General features: G+C 41.9%; 1 protein-coding gene across 1 annotated transcript in view; it reads right to left on the bottom strand.

Moving 5' to 3' along the window:
* astn1 (astrotactin 1) overlaps positions 1-17472 on the bottom strand; it is a 405541-nt gene that overhangs the window by 54149 nt on the left and 333920 nt on the right. The gene's annotated exons all lie outside the window — the stretch shown is intronic.

Raw genomic sequence — 17472 nt, 5'->3', positions numbered from 1 at the left:
GCTGCCTTTGATGGAACACAACTCAGGTTTATGATCAACGGGTGAGCGCACCAGCTATGGGACCAAAACATGTGCACAGCATAATAGGAACAATTCCTGTGCTTTAATGTTGAGTTTTCGTTTCACAACTTCACAAAGCAAGTGATCTTTTGCACTTTCCTTTTCTGTGTGTTCAATGTAACAGCAGTCTGTATTTGAAGCACGCTACTGTTTCCTTTGTGTATGTTTTGTAAGAAGAGGAGAGATCTAAATAAAGCTTTTTCTTCTTATGTAAGCTGGGATAAACATACAAAAATCCTCACACGTAATACCTCAAAACTAACTCCATGTCTCATCCACCCACATTCACACCCCACCTATTCTATCCACAGTGAGTGTTTTACCTACAGCCCGGGGAACTGAAGCAGTTAGCTATGCTCTCTTCAAAGCCACTAGACTCCATTGACAAAAACAGTGACTTTACGAGAGCTGCTGGTTAACCGCTGTTTGTTTCTTTGTGTTATTGTGCGACTTTGGTGTTTTGAAGGGTTAGTTCGAATTCACCAAAGTGTCACAATACCACAAACAAACTAACGGATGAAGACAGCGGAGACCAGCGACTCCCGTGCTCTGCCAGGTAAGAAATACAGTGTTTGTCAGTGGAGACTGGTGACTTCTGTTCCCCTATCGGAAAGGGCTTTCTGACGGCAAGGTAAAGAGGTGAGAATATTCTCAATATAGCGTGCACTTAAACTACTGGAGGTAATACACTGACTATAGATAACTAGCTCATAACCCCACTTAAAAAATTAGGAGAAACAACAAAGCAGGCAAACATAAAACCAGAAACACAGAACATCTCCATGATTGTCAGAATAATTATACATGGAGGTGTACACACGATGGGCGATCCATCATTAGTTTAGACAGCCCCTCCAGCCCCTCCTCCTGCACCCATGTTACACACATGGGTGCAGTGTGTGTGTGTACCTGAGTGGGTGACTTGCATTAAAAAGAGATTAAGAATCTAAGTGCTCCAATAACATAATGCAGTGTTTGCTTTTTTTTTCACATGTGTGGGTTACTAATTAATGCCTTGTTGATTACACCTCATCTCTGAAGTACACACACTTCATTTTGTCTGACACTAAAGGTTTCCCAAGTAACGCTGTGATCAATTAGTTACAGAGAGTTTAATTCAGCCGGATAAAGAGCGACAGAGTTTCTGTAACGTCAAGAAAAAGAAGCGCTGAAGAAAATACAGTAGAGCTCTTCAGACGTTGAACTTAAAAAGGTTTATAATAACAAGGTCAATGAGATATTTCATGAGAGTCAGGAGGTAGTAAGAAAAAGAAAACCGTGCTTTGTGTATGTCAACCATCAAAAATACAAAGTACAAGGTGAAATCACTCAAAGCCACGATGTGCAGTTTTTTTATTTAGACTATCTTTCAAATCGTTATGATGGTGTACATTTTGGTTGAAACATTTGAAAATGCAAGCCCATTCACCTTAAAGCCTTAAAACAAAACGAAAGAAAAGGAGACCCTGAGCACATTTGGCGCTCCTGGAACGCTCTCCATAAAGCATCAAATGACACAAAGGGAATAACAGAAATGAAGCCAAGATAACAGTGGGTAAGAAATCAGCAACACAAATCCCTGGTTCATACGACTGAGAGACCATGGTGCGCCTGGGCCCTTTATTTAAGTGGCAATCAGCCAGGTGGTGCACATAACAGCAATTATCTAACATTCTAAACAAAGACAAATGACACCGTGGGTTGGACTAAATCAATGGAAAAACAGAGAACACGTAGGAAGAAAGAAAATTATCCAGAGCCCAGCTGCGTCATGTGGTAGCCAGGCCTGAAGACGGCTGATGGCTAAACATACATGCGTATTATCACACTGATCATTTAGGGGCTCAGTATATAGATGGATGTACTCCATAATCAAGACTTTAATTCACTTTCAAACCAAAAGTTGAGCTTATAAACATTAACAGTCTTGCTAAATCATACACTGAGGGGTTGTGTTGGGAGAAACTAGAACCCAAAACTTGCTAGTTAGATGTTTTTGCCATTATGAACAACTACTTTACCTACATTGATTACTATTTGATGAATATATCCCTCAGTTGATGAGCTAAACATCGCTGAACCGAAAAGGCGGGAAACAGCGAGTGAGTGCTGAAAATATCAGACACTTTTTACAGGAGTCAAGGGGAAGCGTGTTGCTTGATTTGCAGTCAGTAATCTGTTGTGGTGATAAAAGAGGATAATGCTAGAAGACTAAACATCAGCACTAACATCAGTAGTAATGCACATGGGCTTCTCTGTGTGTAGAATCAGGTTTTCTTGCAGTGTGACTGGTATAAAGTCTCCCAAAATAAAAAAAATGGCTACCGTGTGAAATCAATTTAACAGGAGAAAGTGAACAAAAGGACATCAAATGCACATAAATCTTGTTGTACATGAAAGTAAAAAGCTGGACGTGATGCGTTCAGGGACACGGGCACATGATGGCAGAAGATAATGCGCTTTGCTGTGTATGGATCCATTCCAACTACTCGTCTCCCCAAGGTGAACTATTCATTGTTGCTGCGTGGTAAGAATGTTGTTCTCTCTAATACTCGATCTCTATTTCTCTATCGCACAAAAGCAGAACCAGAGAGCACATCTTTTCTTTGAACTTCGCTGAACAGCGTTCAGCCTTTTGTCATTCTGACCCTTTCTTTGTCTCTCTTTCCAGGCCTCTCTCTCTCTCTCTCTCTCTCACACCCAGTGAAAAGCTCAATCACACCTATTTTCACAATATGCAAATGCATGTGTGGTAAATGTGAGGGGGGAAAGCAGTGTAATATTCCTTCTCTGCATCTCCATACTAAAAACAAGAAAACCAATCTCTCCCTCACACACACACACACACACACACACACACACACACACACACACACACACACACACACACACACACACATGGGCTCACAGAGCATAGATTTATTCTATTCAAAGCTGCATGCTGCTCGTCATTAGGCTCCCCTAAAAGCAGGTGCGCTTGTGTGCGTGGGTTGAATTTGATGGCAGTTTAGATGCTTAGATGCTTTTGCAAATTCTACCTTGTAGACTTTTAGAGAGCCAAAGACTGACGGAAGAATAAAAAGGGAAAATGAGAATGGGAGTAAAAGGGAGTTCTGGGAAGGATGTAAAAGCAGCCGGGGTGTGTGTGTGTGTGTGTGTGTGTGAGCGTGTGATGCCTTTATGCTTGTGTGGACATATTTCGGATATAGAAGTGCTGAAAGTGATTGAGGTCGGCCCCGTTAAGAGGTACATTTGTGCTTGGATCTTGGGTTCAGCATTGAAGCTATCTCAGGGTTTGTATGTAGGTTCAGACAGAAGCTTCACTAATCAAGATCTTTTTTTTATCAACGTTTGTTTGTTGATTATGTATAACGCAAAAAGTGTTACTTGAAGTGGTGAATTTAACCTGTGCACTCCACTCAGCCTTATGCAACATTACTGCACTCTAACTCCGTTCTCATCAACCGTGTGTTCTGCAGAAGACGTCAGATGTTTCTCAGAAGCTGGTGGAGACAAAAAATGAGCTAAAAGGAGAGTCTCAGAAGAGCCGCTCCAAATGAACACTAATATTGCAGGATGTATAAATAGCTGCTTACACATGAGCCATAGCAATTGTTGTTCGTAAGAAATAAATAAATCAAAATAAATTAGGATTAAGTTTATAGTTTGGATTCAGAACTTGGCTAAAATTGTGTAGAATGTCAGAGTTAGGGTGACGTCAGTGGTTAGTTGTGCTATGGTCATTTTGTAACTAATACATGGATATTACAGTCTCTTTACAGGTGATGGGAGCACGACTGTATATAGGTGGAAAAGTTATACAGTATGAAAAGCTCTTGTAGCTCCAGAAGGAGCTGCGTTAAGCTGGATTAATGACATCAAGTGATGTCACTTGAGTCAGCGTTGGCTCTGACTGAAGAATAAAAATGTGATGATCTGGAATTGTGGAGTTAGAAGGAAGCGAGCTCACCGTCTCTTCCTCTCTGCTTGACGCTAGTGGCTCGAGGCTACATTAGCCGCGACTAGCATAGCAGCTAGCTGTCGGCGGTTGAGTTGCAGTGCGACTATATATCAATATTATATCGATTTTGTGAAATGAGACCAGATACCATCTTAGATTTTGGAAACGGTAACATGGCATCCTTGATGTCATTTATTGGATTTAAAAGCTGCATGACAGGAAAGTGATGCGAGCTGTTCTCATAGTGTAAACATATTGTCTAACATATACACATATTGTAAAAGCATCAATGGTCAACCCCCAGCCTTGAGTTTGGGTAATGTAGGCGCCAGGTTTTGACGAAGTAAGAAGAATGTGTGGTATAAAATAGACGATATCTCTGGTTCTGTCGCATCAAATCCAACCCTTTTGTTCCAAGTCAGTCCGACAAGATTGTAGGACTTCAACCAACGAAGAAGTGGTGCTGAGAGTTACAACGTTTTAAAGACAACAGACGGCTCGGACACGGTTCGAAAACTAATCCCTCATCCCAGCTGAGACCTAATTGGCGTCACTAAACTGTAGACACAGGACAGATGCATGACGGGAAAGTCGCAGCATGTATTAGGAACCCTTGTGTGTGTGTGTGTGTGTGTCGGCATGAAGCTGGGGATTCGGTGCTGCTTTGACCTGCGGAATGACTCATCTCCACGGCACACAACAGATGGAGCTCAGAGCTATTCAGATTCATATAATAGCTCTCCATCCACCCCTTTCCATCCCACACTCTCCACTGAGAGATAACTCAACCGCATATCTGCTACTGTCTGACTCCAGTCAGTCCTCCCTGTTTACAAAAAAACACACTTTCAAGTCTATAAATGTTTGCGAGAGGAGAAAGGGAGACGCAGGGGGGAGAGAGGCAGATCGATGTTCACACTTTTGTTTGTGTTTGTCTTCATTTCCCGCTCCTAGCAGAACCCGAGCATCCTCTTCATTATATCGCCTCTGGTGAGTGAAGCGATGACTCATTAAGTCACCGTTCATCTTGGTGATCACAGTGCTGTGATTTCAGCGCCCTGACATCTTCTTCCTAAATGCATGGCGGCATGGTCTCGCATCTCCCAGCGTGCACTCCTCTTTCCTCCAGCCTCATAAAGACCCATTCACTGACTCCATGGACTTGAGGGATTGAGTAGTACCCGTGTGGATCCACAAGATGGTGCTGGTGGATCACCGGACGCGGAGGAATCAGGTCAGGAAACAGGAGTAATCAGTGCAAATCGCTCCACTGTTCAGTAGACAGAAAGCAGAGCAAATCCTACCTGCTCTTTTAAAATGTGCTCTGCTGAGATGAACATTATACGATCGTGGGGACGTAAATCATGAGCTGATCCCAAAAGAGAGTTGGAAATCAAGGCGGGAGAGCAGCGGGAAAACGGCGTTAAAAACAGCGTGTTTTGGCGGGATCGTGCCTGTTGTTTGTGGAGAGAAAAAGTGATGAACAGAATTAGAGGCAGCAAAGGGGGGAGAACCCAACAAGATTAACCGATGAACAAAACTCTGGATGTGCTTCCGTCTTTGTCTGAGTGACGCATTCTAAACCCTTCAAACCTGCGAGATGGCACACCTCACACTCCACCTGTGCAGCCTTGTGCAGCTTGTACCTTGATATCTCCCTGCAGCGGGGGGGGGGGGGGGGGGGGGGGCGCATAGCCGACTAAAGCCAATCGTAAACAGAAAGGCGTGCGTCCTTTCCCTTTCCATCTGCAAAGCCACACTGAGCTTTGTTTGTCAATGTCTTTGTGTGTGTGTGTGTGTGTGTGTGTGTGAATACGATACGTTGGTAAGAGAGCTATGCGTGGAGGGCGGTGTGGCAGGGCCACGAGGGAGCATGCGTACGCTCTGCAGAGCGGCAACACTCGAGACGATCAGCACTGCACAGACCAGAACTCCCAGGAAGCAGCATTGACATTAAGCATTCATCTAGGAACTAACATCTAGGATTTGCCCTTTTAAAATTCACCTCGTGGAGAATAACTGAGAATATATGGTTGGTGATTCGGCAGGTTCATCATTTGCCCGAAGGCCTCATCTGTGATGTGGCCACGACTGTCGGAAGCATCCTGGAGCAACCCGCTGCTAACTGGCTGACCCGCAACCTCAACCCAGAGGGCGAACCACATTTCCCCGTCGCATCAATTCACAAATCGCTAATTAACTGCTGGAGCAGCTAATTAACCTGGGATTTATCACTAACCTTGCGTTAAGGACTCAGTGATGGGGACGGAAGGAATTCCGAGGGAAACAGATTACAGCCATTTGCGTGATAATTCACTGATGGTTGCTCATCTGTTTGCTGGTGACGAGCGGCTACTTTACATCGAATGGCAGTTATGATCATGTTACATCCTGGTTATTACAATACAATAAACACCGTCAGACAGCATGGTTAGTTAAGTCAGAGGGTTACTTCTCTTTATGAATAAATACAAATGTTTCAGAAGAAAAAGAAGGCGTATTTCAATGTTAAGACAACTGAAGGTAACATTCATCCACACTGCAGTACAATATTCCCCTGTTTAGCTGCCGGGTTGGTCTGAGGCAGCTTCTGTGTGTGAACGGTGCCGACTGATGCATCTCCCACCGTCAGGAGGTCCAGTGAGTTTGCTGCAGGCCAGTTATGCTAAGCGACCCTCCGATGCCACACCGAGCCGGCGGAGCAGACGCTCTGAAGTGAGGAAATCATTTGGTTGGCACAGGGTTGGGTTGTGCGCACACACTCACACGCACGCACGCACGCGCGCACGCACACGCACACACGCACACACACACAACACACACACACACGCGACTGGATGATTTGTGACACATTTGTGTTCTTTTAAGTGGTGTGCTGTAGTATTTCACTTCGGGCAACTCATGCAATACACAATGGGGGAACCAGACGATTCAGGTCAGGTGAGCCGACAACAACAATGTCCTGAAGTGACCTGGGCATTCTGTATTTCACCCTCACACAGCTGCATGGATTCGGTCGCTCTAATTTCCTTTATGACAGCTCTATTTTTGGAGCCACAGTTCGGGCATCTGAGTGCAGAACAAACCCATGAAATGTATTTGTGATTGTGGCTTTTCAGGGTAAAATACGATGCAATTCTGTCATCATAGGAATAGCAGTGCCCTGGTTTCTAGATTTCTGGTAGAATATCAGATCGTATCGCCCTCTGGCTTTGACACGTTTATACCCATCTGCTTTAATGCCTATTCTACTACAATGTTTTCAAAAAACTAATTCAAAATGCAAACAGTTCAAGAAAAATAAAAGGTTTTTTTTGTTGGCTTCGGTGGAAAACTTGGCACATTCATACAAAGATGGTGCTATAAATGTGGATGGAGAGGATTCATAAATGCATTAACAGTGAGATTTCATGACCCGTTTTGGCATTCATGATTGAATGAATGGATCGCAGGCATGGATCAACGGATAAACATGATGGAAGAAATCTGGTCTCACATCATAGACGGGGAACTACACAACCTCAAGCTCAACATCGCTTCAATGCAACGATACATCTGACCCCCAACCCAAGGCCCTTCAATCAGCCTCATCCTGTTCATCCAACCCACCTTCATAACCAGCTGTTTAAAACACACACACACACACACACATACACACACACACACACACACACACACACTCGTGAAGCCTTGACAGAGGCCTCATGTTTAAAGCAGTATGAGGAGCGTGACGGTCCGTGAGCGGACCCTGTTTGTCTAAGTGCTGATTAGAGATGCTGACCGCCGCCTGACGGGCCCATTAGTGACATCTCCTTCATGGACGCTGAAGGGCTCCGCTAATGGCGTCCATGCGTCCGTCTGGCAGCGTGTTCTCTGTACGTGTTCATCAGCTTCACTTTCACTAACCTTTAACTCCGTCTCCTCGTTCTTTTTTTCCTAACAAGGTCTACTTGTACATGGATATCATCTTCACTTGGGATACTCCACTATGCACCAAGCATGTTTCCATTGGTCTTCTCTGTCGGTGCAAGCTGGATCTCACACAGTAACCTCATGGGAAATGATCACGTCGGCCTCAGCACAAGCCTTCTTGAGCTATTAATGCCAGCACGGAGTTGTCAGTGACAAAAATAATTAGTCATAGCTAAATGAATCACTATCAGGCGCCACTATGTCCATTAGTAATTCCACTGATATCCTTCTGATTTACAGCAACAAGTCGGTTTTCAAGCAATAGTAAAACCTTTTCAAACATAATGAGAAACTGCTAATGGACATGCAGCACAAGGTGCTCAACTTTGATACTAAACATATTTGCACAAAGTAGTTCATTTGGTTTCCCAAAATATCTGCTCTTGCAGAGTTCACTTGTAGCATGATTTTTACTAAGACGCTCCAAAGACTTGAAGCGTGAGACACGACACGTTTACTTGTTAAACCTGAAAGCAAAAGATATTGTAACTCTTATTTTGAAATCTGGAGACTGCCACAAAGCCAGTAACTAATATATGGACCATTAAAGGTGCTATGTGTCATTTGTGGCCACATGCTCCAAAGAAACAGGCGGCAGCATTTCACCGCTACTACCGGTGCATACAATCCAAACTTACAGTCATCAGTTTTATATATATATATATATATATAAAGCCAACTACTACCTAAAAGCTGCGCAAGTATATGCAAAATTAGACCAAACTACGTTAGCCTTCGGTGTGTTTGTGCCAGTAACCAGGGGTTGTCCGCCCCGTTAACCGGGGGCTGCTTCACTTTGGATTTAATCCAATAAACAAACTATCAAAACGCACACAGATCATGAATGTACTATTGACATTCCTCGGGGCAGCTCTACTTCTTTTTGTCCTGTCATGTTAGACTGAGGACAGACTGGATGGGCCGGGGGCTAGCTGGTTAGCATGCTAATTTAAGTAGATACCTCTGCAATAAAAGACATCGTCTTTTTAAGCTCTTCCCATCCTGTTGTTAGTCGATGTAATAAACTAAAATTCTGGCCTGATCTAACATATTGCACCTTCAGATGTACGGCCAGTACTTCAGTTGCTGAGAACGTTGACATTGAACAACGAACAATTTCTCCTAAAACAAGCAATTTGGGTTTATGTCACATGCAGTTTGGCCTTAAAGCAAATACTTCCATCGAAAAAGCTAACCTACACCTACTGCAAAAGAGCATACAATGTGTACGGTGAGCCAGTACCCCCTTACTGCAGGCATGTAAATGTAACCGCTGTCAGCCATGTCTATTCTCTACCTCTTTGTCTCCGGTACACCTCTCTTCCTATCCGCCCCGTCTGCTACATCACGGTGGGTTTGGAGAGAAACTTTGGCCGAGAGCGATTTATCACTTCATTTTTTCCCCTCTTGCACAGTCAAACATTCCACCAGCGGCTCTTTTCTCTCACAGATCCGTGAATTGTTGCGAGCTACATAACGCAGAGCAGTGTGAGCTCGCCCGCTACTAAAGAGCAGAGTAATGTAGTGTAGCAAAATGGTTCTCAGCTGATGGCGGTCTCCGGTCTTTCTCTGTCGCATCGCTGTATGGGAGGAGCGCTTTAATGAACCTCCGATCCAGGAGAGAGCCAGCTGAGTATGGCTTAATGAAGTTAGAAAACTGCTGGTGGTTGAGGAGCAACATGAGGCATGACTAGAAAAGACCTTACAAGCCAGAATATCTGTCACTGACTGACCCGAACTACTGCTGTTTGACTGATGACCTTTTCTTTGTGCTTGATTTTAAACACAGGGTCAGGAACTTCAGACTCTGTGTCTGAATATTTCATTCAAGAACTAAAGTTTCACATTCTGCTTCACGGCATGAAGTCATATTTGACATTTTTTTATAGAGAGAACAAGCCTTTTCACCTCACTGTGTGTTTGTGTTTTTCTTTAATTTCGTGATTATATTTTGAAATGATAATGATAAAGGATATATACATATATACAAATATGCACATACGTATATATACACATATATATATATATATATATATATATATATATATATATACACACAGTATATATACACACACACACATAATAGTACTTTATTATTTAAAAGCCTTGCGGTACTTATTAGGAATAAATCTAAAGTCAAACACATGCATGCCACATGGAATCAATGCAGGATTAAAAGCCATTATTATGAACAAATAATGAGCACAGATTTTCATTTCCTTCCACTTCTCGAAAGGTCACAGAGCTGTTGTGAAGTGGTGTGAAAAGGCCATGGGGCATTAGAAAACTCAAAGTAAGTGTTACAACATTCAGGTGAAGGAACGAACAGTGACTGCTGTTATGTAACTAATATCTGATGAAGGCAGCAGCGCAACAAAAGTAAAGAGAAGAAAATAAACTAACAGGTAATGAAATCTCCATCGTAACAGGAAGGCCTACGCTCTCTTACTCTGACAGCTCCCAATGAGCACAAATTGTTGGGTTCTCTCTTTACACTTGATTCAAACTGTTCTAACGAGGCGCTGCTGTCCAGACTGTTCTATGAGCTTAAAAGAGAGCAAAACATAAAAGAGCAGCCACTTAAGAAAAGTGTCATTTCCATAATGACTACATTTATGATGGTCACTTAATACAGGTGGCTGATCTTTGCAGATTCTCTTAAAGGGATCATTTCCCTTCTGCATGTGTAGGGTAGACAAGAGAAACATAAGAGGGAGAGAATAAAGCTGAGAGCCGTAACAGCTCCTGTGGAAGAAAAGATACGGTGACATGAAAAAGGATTACAACGTAAGTCAGAAGAAAATATTAACATATTGACAGACAAGTTCATGAAGGTGAAGTAAGGTGTTATATTGTCTTCATGGGAAAAGGCTGGATCTTTAAGTTCCCCACCACTGGTTAAAGCTGCACTAATCAATATTTGTCATATCAACAATGGATCAAATCACAATGTATAATGTGGCATTCATAGTGAGCGACCTTCATAAAAATGACCCAACTCTGGGTCACAAACTCCCATCAACCTCGTTTTCAGGGTTAGGTCAAGTTTTTTTTGGCTAAAAATCTCTTATCAACTGACGGCCCACGGTAGGTGCTAGCTAGTGGAGAAAGTCAAACATGTAGCAGCTAGTTAGCCAAATATTTTTATATTAGTATTTGGTGGAGACCAGGTGGAAACCTTGGCTTCTAAAAAGTGAAGCAAATGCAGAAGTTCCTTAAAGCTGCATTCTCTCTACTGACCATCAGGGGGCGACTCCTCTAGAAGTCTATGAGAAAATGACTCTACTGCTGTCTTGATTTATTACCTCAGTAAACATTGTAAACATGAGTTTATGGTCTCAATCTCTAGTTTCAAGTCTTCTTCAATACAGCATGATGTTCATTTAGTAAACTATGGTCCATTTAGAGTCAAACAGACCATAAAGCAGGGTATGCTTTAGGGCGGGGCTACACAGTGATTGACAGGTCACTACCAGAGCCGTATACCGTGTGTCTATCGCAGCGTCATTCCTCAGCAGTCCAAATATTGCCACTTCCAATCACTGGTTGCAACAAACAAAGATGGCGACAGCAAAAATCCAAGATGGCTATTGCAAAAAAATGCTGAACTCGAGACTTCAAAACATCAGTCCACAAACCAATGGGTGATGCCACTACAACTACGTCCTCTTCTTATATACAGTCTATGGTGGAGACCAAAAAGGAGAATGAATATTGGAGTTGTGTTTATCTGGCAACTCTGTCTACAAAATAATGAGGTTAACGCTGTAACTTTAAAGAAAACAAAACGAAAATGCAACAAAACTCCATGATTAAGTTTAGTAAAAACATCGAGGTTTGGCATAAAATAAGTAGGTTTGTTCGGTAGACGTGGGCTTCTTTGGACTATGACTGACTGATGACTGTTAACAACACAATGCTACTCTTTCTAGTGTCCTTTACCAGTCCAAATCTAATCCTTATAATTCAAGCAAATAAAGCGGGACGCCAGTATGTTTCAACTAGAGAGGGATGGGACATACTTTCTATTATTTATTGATTTATGAGTGATTTTGTTTCTCCTAACAAACACACCTCGTGAAAATCTTAGACCACAACAATCTTTGTAAAAACAAAATGTAACAAACGCGATTAAAGCTTAGAGTGCTTGCAGAGGTGATCTGTCAACACTGAGTAACTGTGCAGCTGGTGAAAAGAGACGTCGCTCCCACTCATTCAGCAATTCACGGAAATAATTTCACTGTCAACAGAAGTACAACTTCTTCTCTCAAGCGACAAAAAAGCCAGTGGCAGTGACAATTAATTTATGTTAATGACAAAGTGTTTAGGAGGCAGATTGGTGCTATTGCAACTCGACAGTTTAAATTTTAAGTAAAAACAAAAATCCCATTCTCGTCCTATCGAGGTACAACTCGAGGGCTATCACCTTGGACATGCTATCACCTACAGTGACTGCTCCAGAAATGACTCTCCATCAGGATTGTTGGTGTGCCTCCTGGAGTTTCTACTTGCATGGGACACACACACACACACACACACACACACACACACACACACACACACACACACACCTACACAAACACTTACAAGAGAAAAAAAAAGTCAGCAATGAAAGGTGAGAACCATAAAGGTCGAAGCTGCCACAGGGATTTCTTTTTTTCTTTAACACCGATAAAGATCAATTTGAGCGTCTGAGGCGGTTGGTAATAAGATATGAGATGGTTGTAGGGGGACTTGTCTGCTAAAAATCTATAGCAGGGGCCATCAATTTCACCCTGCCAACTGGGAGTTACAGTGAAGACTCGACAGCCAACACACACACACACACACACACACACACACACACACACACACACACACACACACACACACACACACACACACACACACACACACACACACACACACAATATAATAAAACGGTTTACACCTGGTTCTAGTTTCTCTGAGATCTGCCAGTTTGGATGTATTTATTTGAACCCCCCCCCCCCCCCCCCCCCCCATTTTTTTTATCATCTACATATTTATTCTCTCGCCGTTATTGCGCTGTGGGCGGTGCATTCGGGGCCCTTATCTCTCCAAATGAGACTGGCAGCTGGCATTTTCTTCACACAGATTACAGAGAGGGGAGAGGGGAGAGGGAGGGAGAGTTTTCTTGCGCGCCTCTCTTTTTTAATCGGACAAGGCGCTGACCTTCACGGCGGGGTCTGACACCAAACTCTCGCCTCATCCAAACAGGTGAAGAGAGAAATTGGAAAGCGGAGAAAAAGTTGTGTGAAAGGCGTCCGACTCTTTTGTACTGTGGCAACATCCTTGACAAAGTCATCCGTATATCAACCCCCGTTGATCTCAGACAGAAACAGCACAAATGTCAGACAATTAGTACACTGTAAAAAACACATCTACGAGTAAGTGAGATAATCTTATAGTTTGACTCATCTGAATTAGCAATTCTATCTTATTTGGGGTTATAAATATCTAATTGTAGCTTTCTGATCTCAGTGACGAGTTCCTCTCCCGAGGAGAGCAACGGGATAACGGGGGCTGGAGTCCTGTTAAGTTCCTACTGATTAAAACCCAACATTTCCTGATTCTTCTGCTTCAAAATAAAAGCTTTTTAATAACAGAATAAAGTGGGGGCATTCATTGAAAGGAATTTATAGGAAAATGTATTTATCATCACATTTTGGACCCTTGTCAGCAGCTATTCTATAATAACACCAGTCTACTAAGACTGCAGGGAGGAAGAGTAAGCAGCAAAAATAATGGGCGACTTTTATCGTGAAGAATTTATAGGAACTGAAACGTGTTTATTCACTGTTTTACAGCCGCCCCCTTGACCACGGAATATATCAGATCACTATTTGATCCGGCGGGTTAAAGTGTCAAGTGAGGAAACAAATACAAGTTCCCATTTGGCGCATACAATAACCAAAGTTGCATTAAAAAGACGAGTGCGACCACGGCCTCGGTATGGACACTCTGGCTGCTCAAATCGGATTTTGTTCTGCGTCATTCACAACACGACACACGAGAACGACATCGAATCCGGAGTGACGGTGACGCTGCTACTAGCAGCGTGGATTGGAGGCCAACATGAACATCGACAAGATCGACGTTCATACATCATGCTTGTTGGAAAAGCAGAGCACCACCGCAGGCAAGCAAACAAGACAAACAAATCTGATTCGCCTGCAATCTGAACTTAGCCTATAGTGTTTACCATCACCAGAGGAAAGTCAGGGAAACATTAAAAGTTACTCCTCTGGGGACAGTGAATATCTGAAGCTAATCCATCCAATAGCAGATGAGATATTTCAGTTCGGACCAAAGTGGTGGACTCGGCAAATCAAGGTTTCCATTGCTGGAGCCGCCAGATGTCAGCTGGCACTGCGGCTCAGTGTTTAGCACACAGGCCTCCCAATATGTAGGTCATGAGTTGTGGCCTGAGTGTTGTGCCTTGTGGAGTTTTCCTGTGAAACAAACAAGTCATGTTTTCAGTCAGTGCATGTGTGTCCTTCACATCTCAGAAGCAGGCTGTGCCTTTCCTTCCTCATAAAACATTTACAAAGCCCATTCTGACAGTATTTCAAAATCCAGCATTGTTTACGTCCACGTTGCCAAGCTCGTGGTCTTCTTCTCTGTCTGTACCAGTGCATTGCTTTACTAAGTCTAGAACTCCACAGGGAACCTTTAACACTAATCTAAATGTAAGTAATCTCATGGCATATATTGAGCATAATGTTAATTGATATTACACTAAACAAAAACAGCCTTCAGGGAGCCGGACACCCTGACTTATTTTAAGAAATCTGAAGTGAAAATCATTTCCTGCACAGACAGCCAGCTTTACTTATTTCACACAAAATAATCATTTGTATTAAGTGAAATGGGCGTCATTAGACGAGATGGAGGTGTGTATAAAGAGCCAAGAAAGAAAGAAACAGTTGGGGAGTGAAAACATTGTTCGTCGTCTGCTGGCTTACACAAAGAAAACCTGTGTAAATTACACAGCAGTAGGAGAGGAGACTCTCTTTTATCCAGGATGTGTTGCAGTCACTTTTCATTACAGAGGCTCAGAAGCAGAGGCTTGCTGAAGGCTGTTGACAAGCTATATGGTTGAACATAAAATCTCTCGCTGTGTAGGTAGAATCAAAGCCAGGAGAAAACACACCTCTCCGGGGAGCCCGCTTCTCCAGCAATTATCCTCCCAACAGCTCATGTCAACCTGCATATCATACAGATGTAGAATAATGGACTCGCTGTCTGTCACCGGTAATTCATGCACAGCTGCTGTACAGCAAGTCAACTCAATTGTTTTAGCTAAATGTCAGACACAGTATAGGTTTTGAGCGTATGCACCTTTAATGTCTCCTGCTTGGTCTCAGTTTGAACAGTTTAACTGCATGTAGTGACGATCGCTTTCCTGGCCCACCTTTTTCTGTAACTGTCCATCTTGTGAGAGACTCCACATGAGGAGGACGTGGTGAAGTGTCTGAGCACACCGGAGAAGTCGGTAACGCTCGACAATTACCATCATTTAAATAGAGACTGGTATATTGGCAGATAACTGTTATTTTACTGTTAATAAACAATTAAATGATAATAATGTTCTTTAGCATTAGTTTACTTAATATGCAATAATTACCTTACAAATGATATATTGGACCATAGCTGATCATTTCATTTGACTAAACTATTAATAACAGTTCACGCATTTCAACATTTAATATACTATGTTTAGTATTTGGTAAATATTTGCCAAATAATTTGTAAACTTTTCAGAAATCATTTGTAAAACATCTATTAAAATGACCTAAAGATGGACCAGAAACCAATTATGAATCATTGACAAAGTATTAACTGTTTTTCTAAATAATACAGATGTTTTACAAAATATTTATTAATCTCTATTAATTCAAAATTATTATTAAAATCCCCCAGTTGCTACTTTATAATAGCTATCCAAATAATATTTATACAGTAGATGGTTTACAAACGAATTATTGACCAATGTCTTAATGGTGAACAAATGATTTGGTAATCATTAACAAAGACTTAATACAGTGTGTAAAATGTTATAATATGTGAAATAATAAACTGTTAACATACATTATATTAATACTAACAATTAGTAAACATTATTAATAAGCATATCATTGTTTAACAGTAACTACTGACTTAAGTTTAATTTACTGTCAAACATCATGAACAAATAGTAAAATTGATTGCACCATTGATCCGACACATTGAAAGGAGTACAGTGTGATTCTCTGACACTTAGAATGGCTTTACATCATATAAACAGCTAAAGAAAGGCTTTGCTAGGAGAACACGTGTGTCCATGTCGTCTAACAGTAAAGATTTGTATTGATTCTGAATTGCAGCTTTGTAATATCTGAAATCTAAAATGCAGAACGGTCTGTATCTGACTCCCTGACCTAAAAACCTCTAAAACTCCTTTGAAACGTCGGTATTTCCAACAACAGACATCCTCCAAATCAGAACAATGACGAGGCCTTTTACAGTCACGTCCCAGCAGATCCCAAGCCAACTGACCACCAATGGGAGATTTTGAAGTGGACAGACAGCACTCTCCACCACCATCGTATCGAAACGCCTAACAAAGAAATGTCTTTGAAAAGCACGGTGTTCAAACCTTCAGCAGAGTTCCACAGAGCTTACTAATGCACTGTACGTGGATTTCTTTCCCCACATCTTCAGGTTATTTCATGGTTGGCATGAAAGAACGAGAGAAGAAAAGACAGGATGAAGGGATGCAGGCAACAAATGATGAAATAAAATAGCTAATATATAGCTCGGAAAAGAGTATTGATGTCATCAAAGGAATAACAAGGTACATGACAGAACTAAATGTGTTTGGAAAAAGAGTAAAATAAATCTTCATGTATCGATCAATCAATATATCCACACATACAGTATATATATATATGTATATATATATATGTATATATATATATATATATATATATATATATACAGTATATATATATATATACACTTCGATACAAACAAAGAAGGAAGAAGGAATTAAGTCATAACGGAGGGAGGAGGAGGAAGGAGGAAAGAAAGAAAGAAGAGAGCAGCAGGATGGCGGGAAGAAATCTGGTTTGAGACCTCTGAATAGTCGTCCACATAATAGATTTTTTTTCAGCCAATCAAATGTGCCTCCGTCTGGAAATCTGTCTTTTGCAGGGATTCAGAATGCGGAAAGCCTCTCCCTCTACTTTGGCCAGAAAAATAAAGGTTTCCAGTAAAACGACACCAGGCTTAGATGACATTCAATTTTAGGTCAAATTGACATATAAGAAATATGTCATCTTGAAAAACATTCACTGTTCTGAGTAACACATTTCAGAGCTTCCATGTCGGCTACAGATACCTCACTCACTACCTACTGGTTAGAGCAAAACTGAACAAAATAACTCCCCCCTCCCAAATCCTCCAACAAAATGGCA

This window comes from Anarhichas minor, unplaced genomic scaffold, assembly GCF_050575085.1.
Source record: "Anarhichas minor isolate MPS153535 unplaced genomic scaffold, ASM5057508v1 ptg000006l, whole genome shotgun sequence".
In the NCBI taxonomy this organism is placed as follows: Eukaryota; Metazoa; Chordata; class Actinopteri; order Perciformes; family Anarhichadidae; genus Anarhichas; species Anarhichas minor.
Note: the sequence above shows the minus strand (reverse complement) of the source record. Positions and strands in the feature narration are given on the sequence as shown.